This window comes from Xenopus laevis, chromosome 2L, assembly GCF_017654675.1.
Source record: "Xenopus laevis strain J_2021 chromosome 2L, Xenopus_laevis_v10.1, whole genome shotgun sequence".
Classification (NCBI taxonomy): domain Eukaryota; kingdom Metazoa; phylum Chordata; class Amphibia; order Anura; family Pipidae; genus Xenopus; species Xenopus laevis.
In genome coordinates this window covers 97,967,312-97,988,253 of record NC_054373.1, presented here as the reverse complement: position 1 = coordinate 97,988,253, position 20,942 = coordinate 97,967,312, and the positions used below count along the sequence as shown (strand labels likewise).

The 20,942-nt window shown below is 38.4% G+C and overlaps 1 protein-coding gene across 1 annotated transcript in view; it reads right to left on the bottom strand.

The window, feature by feature from the left end:
- The window catches only part of srrm3.L (serine/arginine repetitive matrix 3 L homeolog), a 218,102-nt gene that overhangs the window by 114,396 nt on the left and 82,764 nt on the right, over window positions 1–20,942 (bottom strand). The window lies entirely within an intron of this gene.

Sequence of the window (20,942 nt, the reverse complement as noted above, 5' to 3'; positions counted from 1 at the left end):
TACAGTAGATGTATTCACATAAGTAATTATTCCACAGTCCAGGGTGCAATTGTTTTTCTCTTTGTGAATGAGAGCAGAATATAAACAAAAATTAGATTATAGTGCATGAAAACTAAACAGATTATAGAGAAAATTGGCATATAGTTGATTCCTGAAAATATGAGCACACATTTATCATACTGAAACAGTTTGCATGCATGACAAAAACCAGACTATTGCCTGTATACGCTTTCCTGCTGTAGTTTTATTTATATATATATATATATATATATATATATATATATATATATATATATATATATATATATATATATATATATAAATATAAAAATCCAAAGGGAAGAGGATGCACACAAATATTTTTAGAAAAACTTAAAAAATTATAGTCTTTATTAAATACATTTAAAAAGCAGGTCGACGTTTTGGTCTGTATCTAAGAATGGTCTTTTCTAAAAATCCTTGTGTGCATCCTCTTCTCTTATTATTAAGAAATAATGTTCTAGTCTGAGTTTAAGGGCAATATGTAAAAAGATACTGCTATGGGATCTTTTTTTTGGAAACCCATTTTCCAGAAAACCTGAAATTATACGAAGGCCACCCCATAGAGTTCATTTTAAGCAAATAATTTCAATGTTTTTAATTATTTTCTTTTTCTCTGTAAAAATAAACGAATACTTGGTAATTCGTCCTATCTAATCTGCATCAATCCATATTGTTTGTAAAACAAACCTTATCAGTTTGCTTAATGTTTACATTTTTTTCTAGCAGACTTAAGGTACAGTATGTAGAAAATGTCACTGAAATGCAGCAAACATTGCAATACCCCGTTCCAATGTGTAAAATCATGCATATTTTAAAAGCTGTGCAATGACGTAAATTATTCAAATGTAAAGTGCAAATAGTCAAGGGTAATATTTTATTGTAAACACAACAGCATGCTACTGCCATTACATCACTGAGATACATTTTACACCACTTAAGATTCTTTGCCTCCTAAATCTACCCCACTGCCTCCAAATAGTTACATCAGTTCTAGAGTGGTACAAACTAATGGAGTCATTGAGAGATAAGTCTGACATAAAACAAAATATACATCTTTATGAATATACCAATTAAGTCATTGGAAGTAGAGCAATCCGACTTTTGCTTCATTTTCTAATTGACAATAGACTCATGAACACTACTGATTGGTTGCTATGGGCAAATGCACTATTGCAATTCAGCACCCTGTTTGTAAATGATACCTTTTAAGCTAAGCACAAATACCATCACTTTCTATCTGGCAAATATAACTGCCATAGCCTAAGGCTGCAGCTGGCTGCAAGGTCAGCTGGAGGATACTTGGTTAGCTATAATAACAAGGAATGGCATTATTCCCTGTATAAAATGGCATTTTTATGTAGAATACACACAACAGGTGTCATTTACAACCTGCAACTGTAGTGTACAAAGTGCAATGTCAAACACAATCAGCATGCTTTTTTATCCACAGTGTAGCGGGGGTTTTTTTACAATTGTAATCGCCAGGGGGAGTTTACTGCATCGAAATTCATGACTTCATGCTTGCCCTTTGATGCAAATAAGATATTTGTCCCTGCTGCCATAATTTCCGGTGCTTGCCCATCACCTTCGGAGGTGCCAGTAGCTCCCGACTTCCCCTGCAGCAATAAGCATACAGTGCTCAATTTGGAACATGGAGGCAGGACAAACTGAGCAGCACCGAGCTTAGTCGGAACAGGATTTTTGGATGGAGGAAAATAGATCTCTGACATATTGTTTCTGCAGTTTGACAGACACTGCTTTTAATAGCAATTTTATTTACAGTACAAATTACTTTAAAACTACTTAAAGGAACAGTTCAGTGTGGAAATAAAAACTGTGTAAATAGATAGGCTGCGCAAAATAAAAAATGTTTATAATATAGTTAGTTAGCCTAAAATGTAATGTATAAAGGCTGGAGTGAACAGATCTCTAATAAAACAGCCAGAATCCAACTTCCTGCTTTTCAGCTCTATAACTCTGAGTTAGTCAGCGACTTGAAGGGGGGCCACATGGTACATTTCTGTTCAGTGAGTTTGTAATTGAGCCTCAGCATTCAGCTCAGATTCAAAAGCAACAGATATGACCCATGTGCCCCCCCCCTCAAGTCTCTGATTGGTTACTGCCTGGTAACCAGGGTAACCAGTCAGTGTAAACCAAGAGAGCTGAAAAGAAGGAAGTAGAGTCCTGACTGACATGTTATATATCAAATCACTCCAGCCTTTATACATTACATTTTTGACTAACTAACTATATTAGAAACATTTTTTATTCTGCACAGCCTGTCTATTTACCCAGTTTTTATTTTTATACTGAACAATTCCTTTAACATTTTAAAAATGTATAATGAAGATTGACTCTTTCATTAAAAAATACAAATATTTGGGTTGACCTCACATTTAATCCGGCAATTTTCTTTTAGAAAACAACATTCCCATGGTTTGTTTTTTTAATGTGATCAGTCAACAATCTTTTGAAATTGGTTGTATGCCTGGACACAATGAAACAAGGAATCCTGGTCCGGTGCCTATGCACAGTGACAACCAAAATTTAGGAACATTCATTGTTCATGGCAGCAAAAGTGTTGGGCTCCTTATATACCATGATTTTATTGCACACTTTATTGAGTATCATGAATCTGATTGCATGCAAGATGGTTTCCTTCTAAAACCAATTTCATTTTATGCCACTTTCCAAGAGAAGCAAACCAGTCTTTATCTCACTTTGGCATTTAGCAAGTAGTCCCTGTCATCTTTGCCCCTTATCTATTATTTTAAAATACAGCTGATCACAACATTCTCATTTCAGCAGGTTATCAATGACATGTCCTTGCTGCTCTCTTTCATTAAAACTGAAAAATCATCACAGTATGTCTACAGTGGTTGATCATTTAGACAGAATTATGCATTCCAAGTTTCCAAAGCTATATTTGAACAGTGAGACTAGTGGATTTTGTATAGTCAGAAAGCTGTGGCATTGTGGTAACTACACTAAGGGGCCTATTTATCATGCTGTGTAAAAAGTGGAGTGAAGCATTACTAGTGATGTTGCCAACAGCAACCAATCAGCAATTAGATTTCATGAGAAAACAAAAGCAAAGATCTGATTAGTTGCCATGAGCAACATCACCGTTAATGTGTTCCTCCAAACAGCATGATAAAATAAAATAAAATATTTAGAGATCATGGGGCATTTATACGGGACTAAAAGAGAACTGTGGTGATCAAAAGGCCATTCCCTACAGCAGCCACTCCCAATTCAGTAGTATGGATGGGGCTTTTGGCAAATCATATGCCACTAAAGTGAGTATCACTGGAGCAGACACTTCAGTGACTCTCATGGACAATAGAACAATAAATACTGGGTCAGAGGCAGTATGTTTATATTTCTACATAGTGGGAAGAGGCAGCTAGTAATGACGAGAGTTTTTGACAGCAACATATAGAGAGTCAGAGATATGGTTTCAACTAAACTACAGCTCACACAGCAAATATAAGAAGGCCGAGTTGAAAGAGTTGAAAACTCTATATTTAAAGGATCAGTATTGGATCCAATACTTGTCCTTTTGTATTTCTACCATGCCTAACTCTAATCAGGTGCCTACTCACCAATTGGCCTCAAAGCCAATTGCTTTCTGCTTGCAACACATGATCTTTATTCAAAACCCTTCCCACTTCTAAAACCCCAACCGTATTTAGTACTTTTTGTTCAAAGTCATTCAATATGCCAACTTGAACCTAACTTTCCAAGAATGAGAGTGGGTCATTTATCAACACTGGGCAAACTTACCCATGGCAACCAACCAAAGTGTTGCATTCATTGTTCCACCTGCAGCTCGCTTTAAAAAGCCAATCACTGATTGGTTGCTTAGGGTAACTGCCCATGCTTCATCTTTCTCTAAACTTTCAAAGCCCTTTATTCCTCTGCATCTCAATATATCTCTTTAATGGAGTCTCCATATATTCCTTGATATAGCCACTGACTTTTCACAACTTGCAGTTAAAGGAGAAAGAAAGTCATTTAGCACTTGGGGTTCCTTTACTTACCTGAAACCCCGGGCCGGTGCTATCAGCAGAAAAATGCACAGAACCGTGGTTATTCCAGCAAGCACCACGGAGCTCTTCTCTTCCGGCTTCTTTTGGTTAAATTTAATTATGTTAAGATAGCTTCAGCATACTGAAATAAGAAACTTTCTAAATACAATTAATTAAAAATTATGTACCATTTCTGAAATAATCAAGTTTATCTTCACTATCCCTCTATTAGCATCTGTTTCTCTTCGTTCTCTCTTCATGCAGGAGTTGGGTGTCAAATGAATGATCCAATATATCTTATGGGGGGCTCCTTTTGCCTAGAAGATGTATTAGAGCTCACTCTAAAATCACCAGACATCATGTCTCTCTACATGCAGAATTTGTTATTTTGTTACATTTTGTTTGTACTGGAATCAGTTATTTGAGTGAGCTCTAATTTATCTGCTAGGAAACGGAGCCCCCCCCTATAAGATATATTGGATAATTCATCCAACTGCTACATGAAGACAGAATGAAGAGAAACAGATGCCCAGAGAGGAATAGTGAATATTAATTTGATCATTTCAGAAACAATGCAGAATTTTCAATTGATTATATCTAGAATGTTTCTTACTTTAGTATGAGGAAGCTTATACATTTTCATGTTCGCAATAGTTCCCCTTTAAAGACTTTCATTTTTATTGAAAAATGCTGAATTTTCTTGATTGATGAAAATTTTAATTATGTATGCCAATTTAGAACCCCTAAGGTCTCAGCAGACATTGTGACCTTTGCTTTGCACCTACCTGAGTTATGGCCCTCTTGAGAATACACTATTTTTTCCTTCAACTAAGGAATAGCACAAGGGACAAGCATAAATCATAGGTTATAAGTTAGGGAACACCGAAGAATTTATTGCACTGGCTAAGTTACTAGGTGGAAAAATGTCCTTATGATGACATTATCCTTACGATGTTTCCAGCTTAAATATAAAGAGATGAATAAGGCCACGGCATACATTAAATGAGTTATAAAATACCAGCAGAAGGCTCATTAGATGGATAAACAGTAAACATATGAAGAATTTAGCAATCATTTGTTGTTTTGACTTCCCAACTCTCCAGAAAATGAGCTGGAGAAGCGCTCTGACTGTCCCCAAATGCTGCTTGTTCAAAAATGCAATTACGGCTACCATGGAAACAGTTTCTGACTGACCTAAACCTCAGGCTACAATGTCAGATCCAATACAGCAAAATTCCCAAAGGGAAAACGTATCTGTTCTCCACTTCCCTGAAACTCTTATTACTGAAAGCTCTGAACATGCCTGTCAAAAGAACTCTGATACAAAAATACAATTTCCTATTATATACCAGAGCTTGTTAGGCTTCTAAGATATAATATAACCCTAAATGATTTTATAAAATAAATGAACTTTTAACTTATGATACTATATGGTGCTTTTTTTCAGCTCAACTGGGAAGTTCCATTTTTTGCTCATCCAATGTCAAGATGTTTTACAGAGAATAGTAAAATCCTTTTCATAAGGAGGTCTCGCATACTAGGAAAAGTTGCCTCCTTGGAAGACTGAAAAAAAAAAATGTCTTTACTCTACTTTAAAAGGTATGCAAATGTAAAAAGGTAATTTCAGTAAAAAATTTAATTAACCTAAATATTAACAGAAAAAAATCAAGAAAAGTAATTTAATGGTAATTACATACAATATTCCCTTAAGTGCTGGCCCTCACATTAAGCAGTACAAGTAAAAATAAACTGCATTAACGAGTATGAAAATGAAATACAAATGTAATTTGTTTACATGTGATTTAAATGTTAATTTAATACTTTTTACACTTAATTATTTTAGCTCAGCCTATGTGGGTATGTGCATAGAGATGCTTTGCTTGGATGTAAAACTCTTATTTTCTTTTTTTACCAATTTCCATCATTTCAAGATGGATGCAGCTACTAGGAATACTGGAACTAAACATTTTGCATTCTGGATTCTTTTTTTCCATCTCCAGCAGAAGAGTGAGTGTTCCTCTTTCTGCCCTGTATAGGGATACACATAGAGGCATGCTGGAACACTGGAGGAAAAAAATGTTAAATGTAATGTATAGTTCTTGACCCTAGCTTGAGACTAGTCACAGGAATAGAGACAGGTGCCTTACTGCTATGGAGAAGAGGTTTGTCACTTGCCGGGGGCTAGGTCTACTGTGTCATTAAAGTTTGGAGACCTTGAAATGCTGAGGCCACTGAGTCATTCAATTCTTGGGCCTCTGTGTCATGAAATTCTGAGGCATCTGTGAATACAGAAGTCGGACTGATGTAGGTTTGGGTGGGCATAGTAAAAGTGGGAGATCTTAATTTTGGGATTTTGTGCCGCATGGCATGCCTCCATAATTTTTGAGGCACTCACTAGCAGTATTTAAATAACATTGGAAACAATTTGATGGACTTTAAAATTGTAAATTCTATGTATCAAAAGTCCCCTAGAATATTTACTTTTATACAGTTGCTTTACATAGTAAAGGTAAGGTCTTCTATCACACAATGAAATGTAAGGGCTTCCATAGTAAATGCATCAAAGGGCAGAGCTCCAATTATGTCAATATATCCTCCACTATCTTCCTATGAGGTATAAAATCTGATGCAAACCTTGTGACTTTTATCACAGTAATTCCCAAAAATGTATTTTATAAAACACACACTAAGGGGCAAATTTATCAAGGGTCGAATTTCAAAGTGAAAAATCTTCAAAATTTGACCATCGAATAGGTGTAGTACGATAGTCGAAGTCGAAGGTTTTTTTCGCTAAGATGAAGTCCTTCGAATCGTTCGTACGATTTAATAAAAATACGATTTTTCAAAAAAAATATTAGCCAACGGCTCATATAGGTTATAAGAGGTTCCCCCATAGGCTAAACAGCAATTCGGCATGTTTAAGGTGGCGAAGTGTCGAAGTCGAAGTTTTTTTTAAAGAGACAGTACTTAAATTTTCAAATGGTCGAATTTGTGAAGTATATTCGAGTCGAAGTCGAATAATTTCTAAGTTTTTGAATTAGAAAATTCACTTTGACCCTTAGTAAATGGGCCCCTAATCACACTGTACACATACTGTACAACATGTACAGGAACTAAAGAGAAAAAAAGATAAATGGAATCAATCAAAACCTGATATTTTTTTAAGTCTTTGTTCCTTTTGCCCTTACCAAGAAAATATAACTTATTACATTTACTATGACTTCTACTTATTTATATAAGCCCCTGCTGTTTACCAGATATTTACATTACTCAATTAACCTTCAATTTGCTCAAGCATCAGGTATTTGCTTTTGTTTATAAAATGGTAGTTGGATTCCTGAATCCACCTGGATGCCAAGCAATGTATTCTTCTTTTGTGATTGCTTTTAGGAAATAAAAATAAACAATACAGGTATGGGACCTGTTATCCAGAATGCTCGGGACCTGGGGTTTTCCGGATAATGGATCTTTCCATACTTTGGGTCTTCATGCCTTAAGTCTACTAGAAATTCATTTAAACATTAAATAAACCCAATAGGCTGGTTTTGCTTCCAATAAGGATTAATTATATCTTAATTGGGATCAAGTACAAGCTACTGTTTTATTATTACAGAGAAAAAGGAAATCATTTTTAAAAATTTGGATTATTTGGATAAAATGGAGTCTATGGGAGACAGCCATTCCGTAATTCGGAGCTTTCTGGATATCGGGTTTCCGGATTAGGGATCCTATACCTGTATTTGTTTTGACCAGTTTGGCACTGTTTTTGATTCAGCAAAACAAGCTGCTTTAATAAGTTGTATGATTGGATCAAAGTTTTTGATATCACACAGATGAAAAAAAAACTATAGCAACAACGTATAATGGCAATCAATTTCACGGAAGACTGCAGAATTTTATAAAATGGAATAATTTGTCCCAAATGCTCTCTTGAGGCATGCTAAATTCCTGAGGACAATATGTTTGGTTCTGAATACAAATTCTTAAAATTATATTACTGCAAGTTGACAAATGATGACAGTCATTACTAAATATGTTTGTTGCCATTTGTATTGGCAGTTTGAAGGATCTTTTTAAGATTGTGGGATATTTCAGTTATTTCACAGTGAAGGATGTGGCTATTTAGTATACTGAAGTTTTTGCTTTTTTAAATGTTTGCATTTTATTCATCATAAAATGCTGGGGGCCAATGTGTCATAAATTATTGGGTTTCACATATTGCTATTCACAGTATGATAATGCTGGAGCCACGTTGTCTTGCAGTGTGTCATAAATTGTAGGGTCATTGTGTGTTCTAAAATGCCTGGTCAATGTGTCATGAAATGCTGGGGCCACCATGTGCTATAATTCTGGGATCAAGAATGCTGTGGTCACGGTGTCTTGAAATACTGGGGCCACAGTTTCATAAAATGCTGGTGCCACTATACAAGTTGGAGTCATTGAGCTCTTCTACTAGGGCTCTGTAAATTAAAGGACACTAGCTTTTTCATTGCAAGCAGTTTCACATTTATTTTTATGAATTACTGGGTGGTTGGTACCAGGAGTTTCTACTTACACCCCAGTGTCTCTCCTTTTTTGTAAGGCGATGTCACAGGGACAGGGCTATGATGTGGCAATTCGTGATTGGTCGCTTCAATCCAGGAGAGTCCTGTCGGGTTTTCCTAATTTGAAAAAATGGGCAGGTTGTTTTGACCTGGATAGTAGTGATGTGTGGGCCGACCCGATACCCGCAGGCAGGTTCGGGTTGACCTCGCACTGCTCCTCGCGGGTGGCGGGCAGGTGTGGGTTGAGCTCTTCTCCTGCTCTCACCGCCACCTTCAAATGCCGGCATCCGACTTCCGGGTTCCGGTTTTATAGTCTCACGTCTGCTCGCCCCGCCCCTTTTGTGACGTCATCTGCAGGGCGCCGCGGGTCCATAAAAGGACCCCACAAGCGGGTGTGGGCGGGCGCGGGCTGCAGCAGGGCGGGTTAGGGTTGGGTGCGGGTCATGAAAACCCTGACCAGCACATCACTACAGGATAGCCCTTCCGAAACCCGGGCTATTCAGGTCAAAACCAGACCGATGGCAGCCCTATGTTCTATGCTGGAGGTCACAGTGTTATCATATGTTTAGAGTTACTGGGAGTTACTGAGCTCTTTAATTCTTGTGAGCACTGTCAACTTTGTAGCCGATGTCATGTATACATTTAAGCTTCAGAGAGAGTTTCCCTTTAAGTCTAAGAGAGAGACATTAATGCAACCATTTATACAATGGTAATAGCTTAAAGGATCAGTGCCAAGGTTTTCTAAACTTCTGGTTGAAAAGATGGCGGAAAACTCTAAACCAACCAAATTAGAATTACGGTTACTGCACATGCATCCATACCATTGCAAAGGACACCTGGGAGAAGAGGAGGTGCTGTAGCCTTCTGCAGAAAGAGGCGAAGGCCACGCTATAATGCTAGTGATTTAGCTCTACTAAATTGTCAGATTGTCATCCTCCCCAAATATTTTATTTTTTCTTGTCCTTTAATAATCAGAATTGACTGATCTGTCCAGGATCATAGCTACAAGTAAGAATGTGTGCCTATCTTGATTAACAGTGTTGGAGTTTGCACGTATTCAGAAAGAAAATAATCAAATACAAAGAAATATAAGGAATAATGATGACAATTAGCTGGAGCCCACGACGGGTCAATGTTGAAAGCTATTTTCATGCTCTATTACAAGAGATGCCTGTGTTGCCAGGTAACGAATGCTGCTTTATGATTTTTTTTAAAAAAAAACTGTTAGTAAGGAATAAAATTAGTTTCATGTGAAATGGGTATTTGGCCCATTGCCTGTATATGTGGACAGATGCATTAAAAGACATATACTTAAACAGCTACTAAGCTGTAATATTCTATTTAAACCTTTCATTTAGCTGTTAAGTAGCAATTTGACTTACTAAGACTTATTTAGACTTACTCTTTAAACAGATTTTTCAAGCCTAAAAGGCCTGTAAAGGTTGGTAGGCTGTTAAAAAGAATTACTTTAATCCACATCACCAGGCATATAAGCACCATACAGGGTCATTAGATAATTTTGCAAAAATAATCTTCTATATAGACCGAATTAGCATCATATAAGATAAGGTACACACGTTACAAATAGTACAATTGGATAACATACAATGGCCTCATTGCTTTCATTATACACTTAGGTAATTGTTGGTATGTGCACCACATGATTGTAGCATCCTTGTACTTTATCATATAATGGGCAAGATTCAATTCAGTGAAAAAATGGATGAGATTCAATTAGTAATGCAATTCAATTTAGAAAAACTTATCTCAAGGTTTATCACGTGAAGTCTATGGGGAGAAAAGTGGAACTGAATTTGGAGAAAAGCTTTTTTTCTCCTCAAATTGAATGGCGTTCATGACTTTTCATGTGATAAACCATTTGATAACTTTTTCTCCTGAATTGGAATCTGGCCCATTATGTTAATTGAGTCTATATAAAAGATTATTTTTGAAAACATACTTAATGGCCCTGTCTGGTGCTTACATGCCTGGTGGTGTCCATTGATTTATTTTATTTGATATTTTCAGGATGAAACCTTCTGTGTGTGTGGACACAGGCGTACAGTGACGTTAAACAGCCTACCAACCTTTACAGACCCTTAGACTAAAGGAAACAGATATATTATTGGCACCAAGCTCGTTTTTTGACTATTATTAAGATAATTGTTTACCCTATTATTATAAGTGAATTTAGGTGAATCTGATGGAAATTGTAACTCCAATAACTAATTAATAATGCTCCATTGGTTCACCCATCACACTAATAAATAATGCTCCATTGGTTCACCCATTACAAAGTGAGAATTGTCAAATAATTTGCATCATCTAAACTAAACTGAACTGAAAAATCTAGAAAAGTACAGCCGGTGGTATGACCTCTATGAATGCTTTAACGTATGCTAACCGAGTATTTTCAGTGATTTTCAACAAACTACATAACTTTCTAAACAAACACGTACAAATGTGCAAAGTAGAGAAGCTAAAAATAATAAACCACAATAATGTTACTGCATTGCAAAGCAGGCTTTTGCATCCACAATGGTAGTAAGCAAAGTTGTTAGCACGGTAAGAATTTAAAGCTGTTTTCTTTACAATAGTGACAGTAAAATGAAATTATTGACATTGTGTATATCAATATTTTGAGTTTTGTGCTTGCCCACTGCAATCATGCTAACAGAGTATGAATAAAATATTGCTTAGGTCACTGTGAGAGCTTGTACTACAATTAGATTTAATATGCAGTATGCAGAGGCATTAAACAAGTCGGTGATGATTTTAATAGACTTTTCCAGCAATTATAACTTTTCATACGAAAAATATTTAGGTGATCTATTGGTAATAAAGGCATCTTTAACTCCATCCTGATTATGCATTCCAGCCCAAAAGGCCCACTGTGTATGCATAGAATGAATTCATCACTACATAATGGCTGTTTCTCACAATATATTCCTATTAACTTCAGTCCCAGAGCCCTGGCCAGCTAAAATGATTTCGGTAATGCCAAGGCTTGTATTTTAAAGCTTTTAGAATTACTGCCCCTAAGGGTTTTTAGAGACAGCTGGCTTGGCCGTTTCTCACTTACTCCAAAATAATTTTAGAGTCAGATACATAACTACACATTTTATGCAAATCTGGACAAACCCTTGTCCCCATGATACAGTGTCATGGCTGCATTATTAATTGTTTAGATAGTATAATGCAGGAATCGCCATTGTGCCACAGTTAAACATATATTTATACGTATATTATATCTATATAAATAAATCAAAACAAATCCTTGAGAAGCGGGCACTCTCGATATAGAGGGTTAGTATGCCTGGGTACACGATCATCATTCCAACAAATGCAAAAAGGATCAACACTCTCAGGTCTTAAAATTGTAGAAAATATTTTTATTAATAAATTGGCTCAAGACTAATGTTTCGGTCCCATCCAAGGCCTTTCTCAAAGTGCCAAACTCAACTATGGACATGCCTTAAAACCACAAACTGGCGGGCAAACAACAGCTGCAGTGAATTTACATAATCTGCATCATAAGTAAACCCCAACTATACGTTTACAATACAATACAAACATTCCCTCCATTTATCTTTTCTATATGCAGTAAATATAAATGGCTGGATATGGGCGACAAATTGATGACCCCTGGCACACCTGTAATCTACAGTTGCAGATGCAAGGTGGTAAGAATCCCTCCACTGCAGATGAGGAGTAAGTAAAATCCCAACTACCACTTCTCACCCATGGCTAACTAGAAGTGCAGTGTGTTACCCATGTAGTGAAATGCATCAGTGTATATGATTTAGAAGGTCTGCTGTTATATTGAATGTAGTTGCTTGCCCAGTGCTATTATACACAAAAAATTAGCACGTATTGTAACGATTTTCTACAAACCACTGGTGTTTGATTAAATTGGAAGTGCTTCCACAGTGTCAGCACAGTCAATATTCATTTACACCAAAAGTCCAAAATTAGGGATGCACCGAACCCAGGATTCGGTTGGGGATTCAGCCAGAATTCGGCCTTTTTCAGCAGGATTTGGATTTGGCCGAATCCTTCTGCCCAGCCGAACCGAATCCAAATCCTAATTTGCATATGCAATTTAGTGGCGGGAGGGAAATCGTGTGATTTTTTGTCAGAAAACAAGGACGTAAAAACAGTTTTCCCCTTCCCACCCCTAATTTGCATATGCAAATTAGGGGTCGGATTCGGTTCGGTTTTCGGCGAATCTTTAGCGAAGGATTCGGGGGTTCAGCCGAATCCAAAATAGTGGATTTGGTGCATCCCTATATGTAATGGTCAAATAGTATTGGGTCTGCTGTAGTGGCGGGATCCAGATAAGGGTATCATTGCTGCAAATTACAGAGGAGAGGTACTGTATGTCTGGGTAACTTCATCACAATCATCTAGAACTAAATGGGGCAGTTCTTCAGCCCATTTTGAAAACAGAAGGCGGCAAATGGCTTCAGCGAAAATCCTGGTGTATACAGTGCAATACATTTATAAATTATCACCCCCCAAAAAATATAGGCCCATCATTTTAATCAGCATTAATCAATTTCTAGTATATTCTTGAAGCAATATTTTCCCTTTAACAGAAAGGGGTACATATACATAATAAAACTGAATACGTCCATGAACGTGATTGTGTAGTATGGCATTTTATAGCCTTACATGCTGACAACTACTATGCCTCTACAATGGTAGAACTGCTTATTTGATACTATGTTTTCAAGCCTTTCAGCTTACTTACTAAATAGTAATGGAATAAAGGCAGAGGGGACTGGATATTCATGAACACAATCTACACTACAATATGATCCTAATATTAGATCAGCATAGACAAAGATAGTCACTTCAGCTATTGTGGAGCTGCCCTCCCCCCTTACAGGATAAGCAAACATTATAAGTCACATTTATAACTAATGTCTGATACACATGGTTATGAGTCTTCTTCCCAACCAAGACTCAACTCTTAAGGGCGTCACAACTAAATGCCCAACCCCCCATTTCAAATTTTGCATGACACTTGTGTGAAGGATCCAAACCCCCCACCCCACCCTCAATACTGATTGTTCCTAAGCCTTGCCCAATAACTAAATTGGTCTGGAATAAGGGTGGAAGAGCAGGACTTGGTAACAGGTTGTTTTAGAGATCCCTGTTACTTACTTTTCACTCTAACAGAATGCATTAAAATCAAGGGGCGTTTTTTTTTTCCTTTTTGTCCTGCGCTTGTGTTTTTTTGCTGCAAATCACGCCTGGTGAAAAATATTGCTTTATCACTACCCATGACTTCATGAGAGCCCAAGATCAGGCATAGGAAAGAATGTCGCCGAAAAGATTACCATGATTTTACATGCATTACAGGTCATCCAAAATTTTGCATACACCTCTGGTCACCAGTGATTTTGTCTTCATCTCAGATTGTTGGGCCCAAAAATATTGGGGTGTAGGAGAAAGTTAATTAACACATAATTAAATCTAAGATGTTTGAGAGGACACTATATATGAGTACTACATGTCCAAAAAAAAAGCACACAGGTCATGCTTTATCCTTTGATACAATTAGACACCCCCAATCCTCCCAAAACTATGTAAACTTTTGGCTAAGCTGCCCTTTTTTGGGTCACGGAATCAACATTTTCTGCCAAAATATGGACAACTGGAGAGTATAATATGCTTTAGGCTTTTCAGCATCATATCACAAGGCTTAAAAGCCAAAAACATGTCATGTTTACATACATTCAATACAGTGCCATTTTAAGCAGCAATTTACATTCCATTTTTTCACTTTGCCAGTTAATCGGCCTGCATGTTAATAGTGTAGAATTTTGTATCTACTGGGGTTAAAAGTATGCTAGTCCCACCACACCAGCTTATTACTTACATTTTTTTTACAAAAAAAAAAAAAGTCATTTTGTGGTTCAGTATTTATTTATATGGAGTCTTAACTATCGACATAGTTGCTACCAAAATAGCCTGAGAATGTCCCCATTTCTGAGAAGCCGACACAATATATTATGAACTGCTAGGTGAAAATGGCAATGCCTGACAAACAGAAGATAATGATCTGAGAACTCTGAACTGAGATTAAAAACAGTCATATAAATAACAGAAATAGATCAAATGTGGTACAAACAAAAAGATAGTGTGCTAAAAATTGGAGTACTGTAGGAGGCAAACTTATATAACTTAGGGATGCACCAAATCCACTATTTTGGATTCGGCCGAACCCCCGAATCCTTCACGAAAGATTCGGTCAAATACCGAACCAAATTCTAATTTGCATATGCAAATAAATGGGTGGAAAGGGGAAAACCTTTTTTAATTCCTTGTTTTGTGACAGAAAGTCACATGATTTCCCTCCTCACCCCTAATTTGCATATGCAAATTAGGATTCGGTTCGGCCAGGCCGAAGGATTTGGCCAAATCCGAATCCTGCTGAAAAAGGCCGAATCCTGGCTAAATCCCAAACCGAATCCTGGATTCAGTGCATCCCTAATATAACTACACAGTGGCCACTGGTCATGGTGTCTAGAAATGAACTTTAAAAGTGGACCTGTCACCTACACATAAAAAGCTGTATAATCAAAATCCTTTGCAAATTAAACATGGAACAGTCTTTTTTTCATTAAAGCATCCATACCTGTTAAAAAAAGTGTTTAAATATCTGAGCTGTCAATCATATATTGCTTACCCCGCCTCTGTGCCTCAGGCATAGAGGTGGAGCAGTCAATTACTTCCATTCAGCAATTCCTAGATGTCACTGCACTTCTCACATTGCCCCTTCCCTCCTCAGGCTCTGTAATTGTAACAAACAAGGGAAAGTTGTGCTCACCACTAGTTTTTAAAACCATTAGGCAGGGGTGCAGCGAGGCTGTGACCACAAAATACATATAGACAATTACAAGAGTCCTCAGCACTCAACCCATTATCAATATATTTTTAAGACAGAGACATTTTGTGCATACTGCTACTGAAAAATGCCTTACCCTTTAAACAAAACAGGGATTGTTTGTCAATATATTGCAATATATTTAAGCTGGCCAACTACGTCAAAGTCATCCCATATCTGGCCAGTCCTATGCTCAATTTTCATCTGATTCATTTAAGAATTCTATGGTTTCATTATACATTTTATAAAAGGGACGAATACGTTTTACCTGCAACTTACTAGCTGCTTTCAAAGTAAAACTCCCAAACTTGGCTGCCCTTTTATTAGACACCAGTGGGATCACCTGACTATATGGTTTTAAAAACTAGTGGTGAGCACAACTTTCCCTTGTTTGTTATAGTTCTACAGGAGCAGTGACCAGTTCCATGTTGTAGCTCCCACCCTCTCCAACTATAGTCAGGTGATCCCACTGGTAAGAAGCCCCACAAACTGCCCCCAAAGGAAGAGCCATGCTTACCACTGGTCATAGCAAGATCAGCAGCCACACCTGCCAGAGATACAGCAAGGCCAGCAACCACACCTGTCAAAGCAAAGGTCGACAAGACCATGCACCAAGGGCCACAACAAAGGCCAGCAGCCACAAGCATCAAGGGCTATGCCAAGACCAGCAACCCATGCACCAAGAGCAAAGGAAAATAGCAGCAGGCACACAGTGGTAAAGGACAGCAGTCATGCGAGTGACAAGGCCAAAAGGCCAAACCAAGAGCCAGCTAGCATGTAAGCCAAAAAGGCCAAAACAAGGACCAACGGCCACGCGAGCCAAAAAGGCCAAACCAAGGGCCATCGGCATTGCGAGCCAAAAGGGCCAAACCAAGGGCCAGCCGCCAGGAAAGCCATAAAGGCTGAACCAAGGACCAGTCGCCACGCAAGCAAAAAAAGGCCATAGCAAACAACCAAATCATTGTGCGCTAGAAGACAATCCACCCATTAAGAGGATGGGAAACAGACAGCCAACAAAACTCATTAGAGCTAAAACTGGACTCATACCAAAGCCCATCAGATGGGAATTAAATCACTAAAGAGAAACATATATCCCATAATAACGCACAAAAAGAAACATGCAGACAACCTGCAGAATCCTAATACAAAGAAGAGAGATACCATACTGCTACAGCAGTACAAACCCACAGCCTGTCCTAGAAGCACATGGTGTAATAATAAGCACCCATACCAACTGTGTCAACACAGAGGACAACAAAAACTTATGTTATCACAATTACAATGGCAAAGTGTCCCAAAGGAACACATGCACCTTAACAGCTAGCATTGGCTTGACAACCCTGGAAAAAGGCTGCATAAAAATTGCAGACTCATTATGAAAAGGAAGGAGCTATGTCTGCACAGAGGACTCAGGCTCACAGGCAAAACCTTTAGATATCAAAACTGCAAAACCAGAGGAACACATGCACCTTATTATTATTAGCATTAGCTCTTCAAAATAAAAACTCCATACAAAGCCCTAGAGACAGGCTGCTTAATAGGCACAGATTCATTGTGAGAAAGGAAGGAGGTACCATACTACTGTAGAGCAAAAAACCCCAACCAGTTCTGGAAGCACATGAAACCTGTGTGTCAGCACAGAGGACTCACAATAAGAAACTTTATGAAACAACGATAGCAAGGAGCCCCAGAGGAGCACACGCACTTTATCAGATAGCAGTGACTGTTCAGCAAAAGGGGACTCCATCCAGAACCCTGATAGCTTTCAGCTGAGGGACAGAATTAGCAGGCAGACTTCACAGGGCAGAGTATTTTAGAAACACACTGAGGAACACACCTACCCAAATCAGGCTTAGTTATCACTAGCCTATATCATACATGTGGCCCTTTTGTCTATCATCTTGCAAAACATAGGAGAGGGGAGGCTAAATAGCTCACAGGTAGGAACATGGGAATACCCACACCTGTATTACTTCCCAATAGGCACAAGGTTGAATCATGTGCGTAATTGGGCATACAGCAGGTGGGCTATTTAAGCACAGGGCTAGGACCATGGGTACTGTATGTCCAAACCTGCATTTCTTCGTAATAGGCATCAATTCGAATATTGTGCTAATTGGGGCATCAATGTCCACACAGAAGTAAAAAAAGAAAAAGACAAAAGAAAAACAAAAAACATGAATCACTTCTATCTAGATTCACAAAAGGGTGTGGAGGGAGATCCTAACTCCTTGTCCCAGAGGACAAAAAATATAACACTGGTGAGGAGGTCATGTGGTTTTATATAGTATACAAATAGAGGTAGTCCTATGTAACTAAGTAACGCACCAGATCAAGGAAGAGGCCCAGGTGCACCGCCCTGAGCCTTCAGCAAAGGGAGTGGTTCAAACCAGAGATTTGTAGAGCAGGCACTCGAATAAAGCCAATTTTCCACCAGGCATTAGATATAAGTAAAATGATTTATTATGTCACATTGCCTTTATTTGAGTGCCTGCTCTACAAATCTCTGATGTGGTCTAATAAGTCATGATTAATTTTGATTGGCTTTGGTATATAGGTCCTCCATCATTGTCTGGGCGGGGAAATACTACCCATTTGTACTGACATGGAGGGACGCAGATATTTGTAATGAAAATATATTCTGTAGGGTACTTGTCCTACACATGTGTGCACTGAACATGCCATTAGACAGAAGCAGACAGTGACTAGTATTTCTGAAGAAAGGTGTCTGCAATCTTATCGACTGCCTCGTGTTTCATTTATAAAAATCAATGTGTTCTGTTAGTTCATGCCATCCACACGCGCACAGTCACAGCATAGCTTCAATTATAACTAATTTAGCCAAAGATTAAATATTCTTCTATGCCAGTAGGGCAGAGAGTGAATATCCACAGAAAATGTATCCCCACAAGAAATTCCTCAAATATATATTTTAAGAATAATACATTAAAAGAGGGATAAACATCAAACTGCAATTGGAAATGCTGCAACCTGTATTGCTTGCTATCTTCTAAGTTTTAACTATATCGTTTTTTTCCTTTATGTTAGAAATACAGCTGACGGAGCCTCTTTTTCTCCTTTACAGGTCAGTATTTGTATCCATAGTCCATATGTTTGATGTACAGTATACAACCTTCTATAGCACAGCACTGCACCATACACTGACACTGTATGATTAATAATATGTTAATAATGATAAAAATAATCCATAGCAACTATACAGCAACAAATCAGGTAAAGTGTGAGTTCTGAAAACATGCTGATTACAAATCACAAAATAAAAGTAAATACAGAAATAACTTTGGTTGAGACACCTATAAATTATCTAAATATTACTGTGCTGCTGGCTTGAATTGCACTAGCAACAAATTTCCCTTAAATGAAGTTCCCTGGCAAGTCGTTGAAACAAACAATTGTATTTTAGGGACTTAAGAGAAATAGTGAAGGCGAAGAAAATGTTCAGAAGGAGGGCATAATCGAATTTAATAGGAGATTAAGAGCAGGAGCTCTTTATTGTGGGGCAGGAGTGATGTATTGAGGATAGTATTGGCAGAGGCCGATAAATTGGTGGCAGACTGATGACAAGGCTATGGTCTTATAAGGAGAGGTCTAAAGGTGGCCATGCACGATAAGAATCGCTAGTTTGGCAAGGTTGCCAAATAAGCGGATCTTAATCTCATACAGTATTTACTTTGTTGTAATCTGATCGTTTGGCCCTAGGGCTGAACAATCAGATTACACCTAAGGAAATGGGCACCAATGGGACGATTCCGCATCAAATAACCGAAGTGGTATTCAATCAGTAAAAAAAAAATTAAACCTGCATTAAAACAATCGATATCTAGCCGATTTTTAGCCTGATATCGATCTGGGAAAGCCATCCGAATGCCCCCAACACGGGCAGATAAATTGCTGAATTGCTAAAGGACCGATATCGGCAACTTAATCTGACCGTGTATGGCCACTCTAAGACTGGCAGAGAGGTGAGAGAGGAGACAGTATGTAAACACAGCTGAAATTAAGGTTGGAGAATGAGGGTAATGATGTATAAGGACCCATAGGATCAATAGATCTTCTGGCTTCATTCCCCAACCAGAGCCTCATTTGCTTGTTGTTGGGTAAAAGCCCAAGTAACCAAGTTATACTTAAGCCTTTTGCGCCCATGGAGTAATGTACATCACAGAAGTTGTTGCTGAACTACAGTTGCCATTATCTTTAGATAATATGGGCCAGATTCAATTCCATAGAGCCAGATGCATTTCAATGAAAAAAACATCTCACTGTTAAGTATATGAAGTCTACGGGAAAAACTGCAATTGAATTAGGAGAAAAGTTTTTCTCCTCAAATTGAATGTTGCCCATAAGACTACTGAGACAGTAAAGACAATATTTTGCCTCCTTTAATGATTTGATATATTCTAATAAACTACAAAGTCAAAGTCCCCCATTAAAAGAGTCTTAAGGTGGACATACATGGGCCGATAAAAGCTGACGACAGACTGAATCGGTTTAAATTTCTTACATCGGCAGCTTATTGGCCCGAGTGTGGGGCCCTTCAACGGGCTCTCTGATCGGTATCTGATCGAAAGTCGGCAGATGTCGATTGGGAAGGGTTAAAAATCCCATCTGTTCATTGATGTGGTGGTCCTGTGATCCAACCGCCTGTATTACCGGCATTATGATCCGATCATTGGACCCTAGGGCCCACAATCGGATCAGCCCGATATCGCCCACCTCAATGAGAGCATATCGAGGAGAGATCTGCTCCAGTGGCGTAACTAGTTGTTACTGGGCCCCATAGCAAATTCAATTTAGGGCCCCAAAATATTTATAGGTTGGCCTATTTTACCAAGATATATTAAAATTGCTAATTAATTAGGGTCTCACTGGGCCCCCTACACTCCTGGGCCCCCCTGCAACCGCAGGGTCTGCTTCCTCTATAGTTACGCCCCTGATCTGCTCGTATGACGATCCGTGTATGGCCACCTTTAATTGCAGATTGCTTCAGCTCATCTAAGAACTGCTTCTGAAGAGTCAGTGAATGGGCTGTGTCTACCAGGGCTGGAACTAGGGGTAGGCAGAGTAGGCACTTGCCTAGGGCGCAAAAGCACATACCTCCTCTGTTGCCTATCCCATGTCTGGCTCCCTCCCCGACTGTCTGTTATATTTGCAAGTCTATTTGCACTTCCGCGCATGTGCGCTGCCACCGGCATATTGTGCATGCGCACCTCGACCGGCATTTCGAACATGCACGCTGCAATGAGGTATTTTGCGCATTCGCCATGACCCACCCAGGTTGCCTAGGGCGACTGGCCGGCCTGGCCCGGCTCCAGTGTCTACCAGCCTGTTTATAAGAATTCAGTTTCACAATCCCCCTTAATAATCTAAAAAGGAATCTATCCACTTCAGCTTCCCTGGAGTTACCAATTA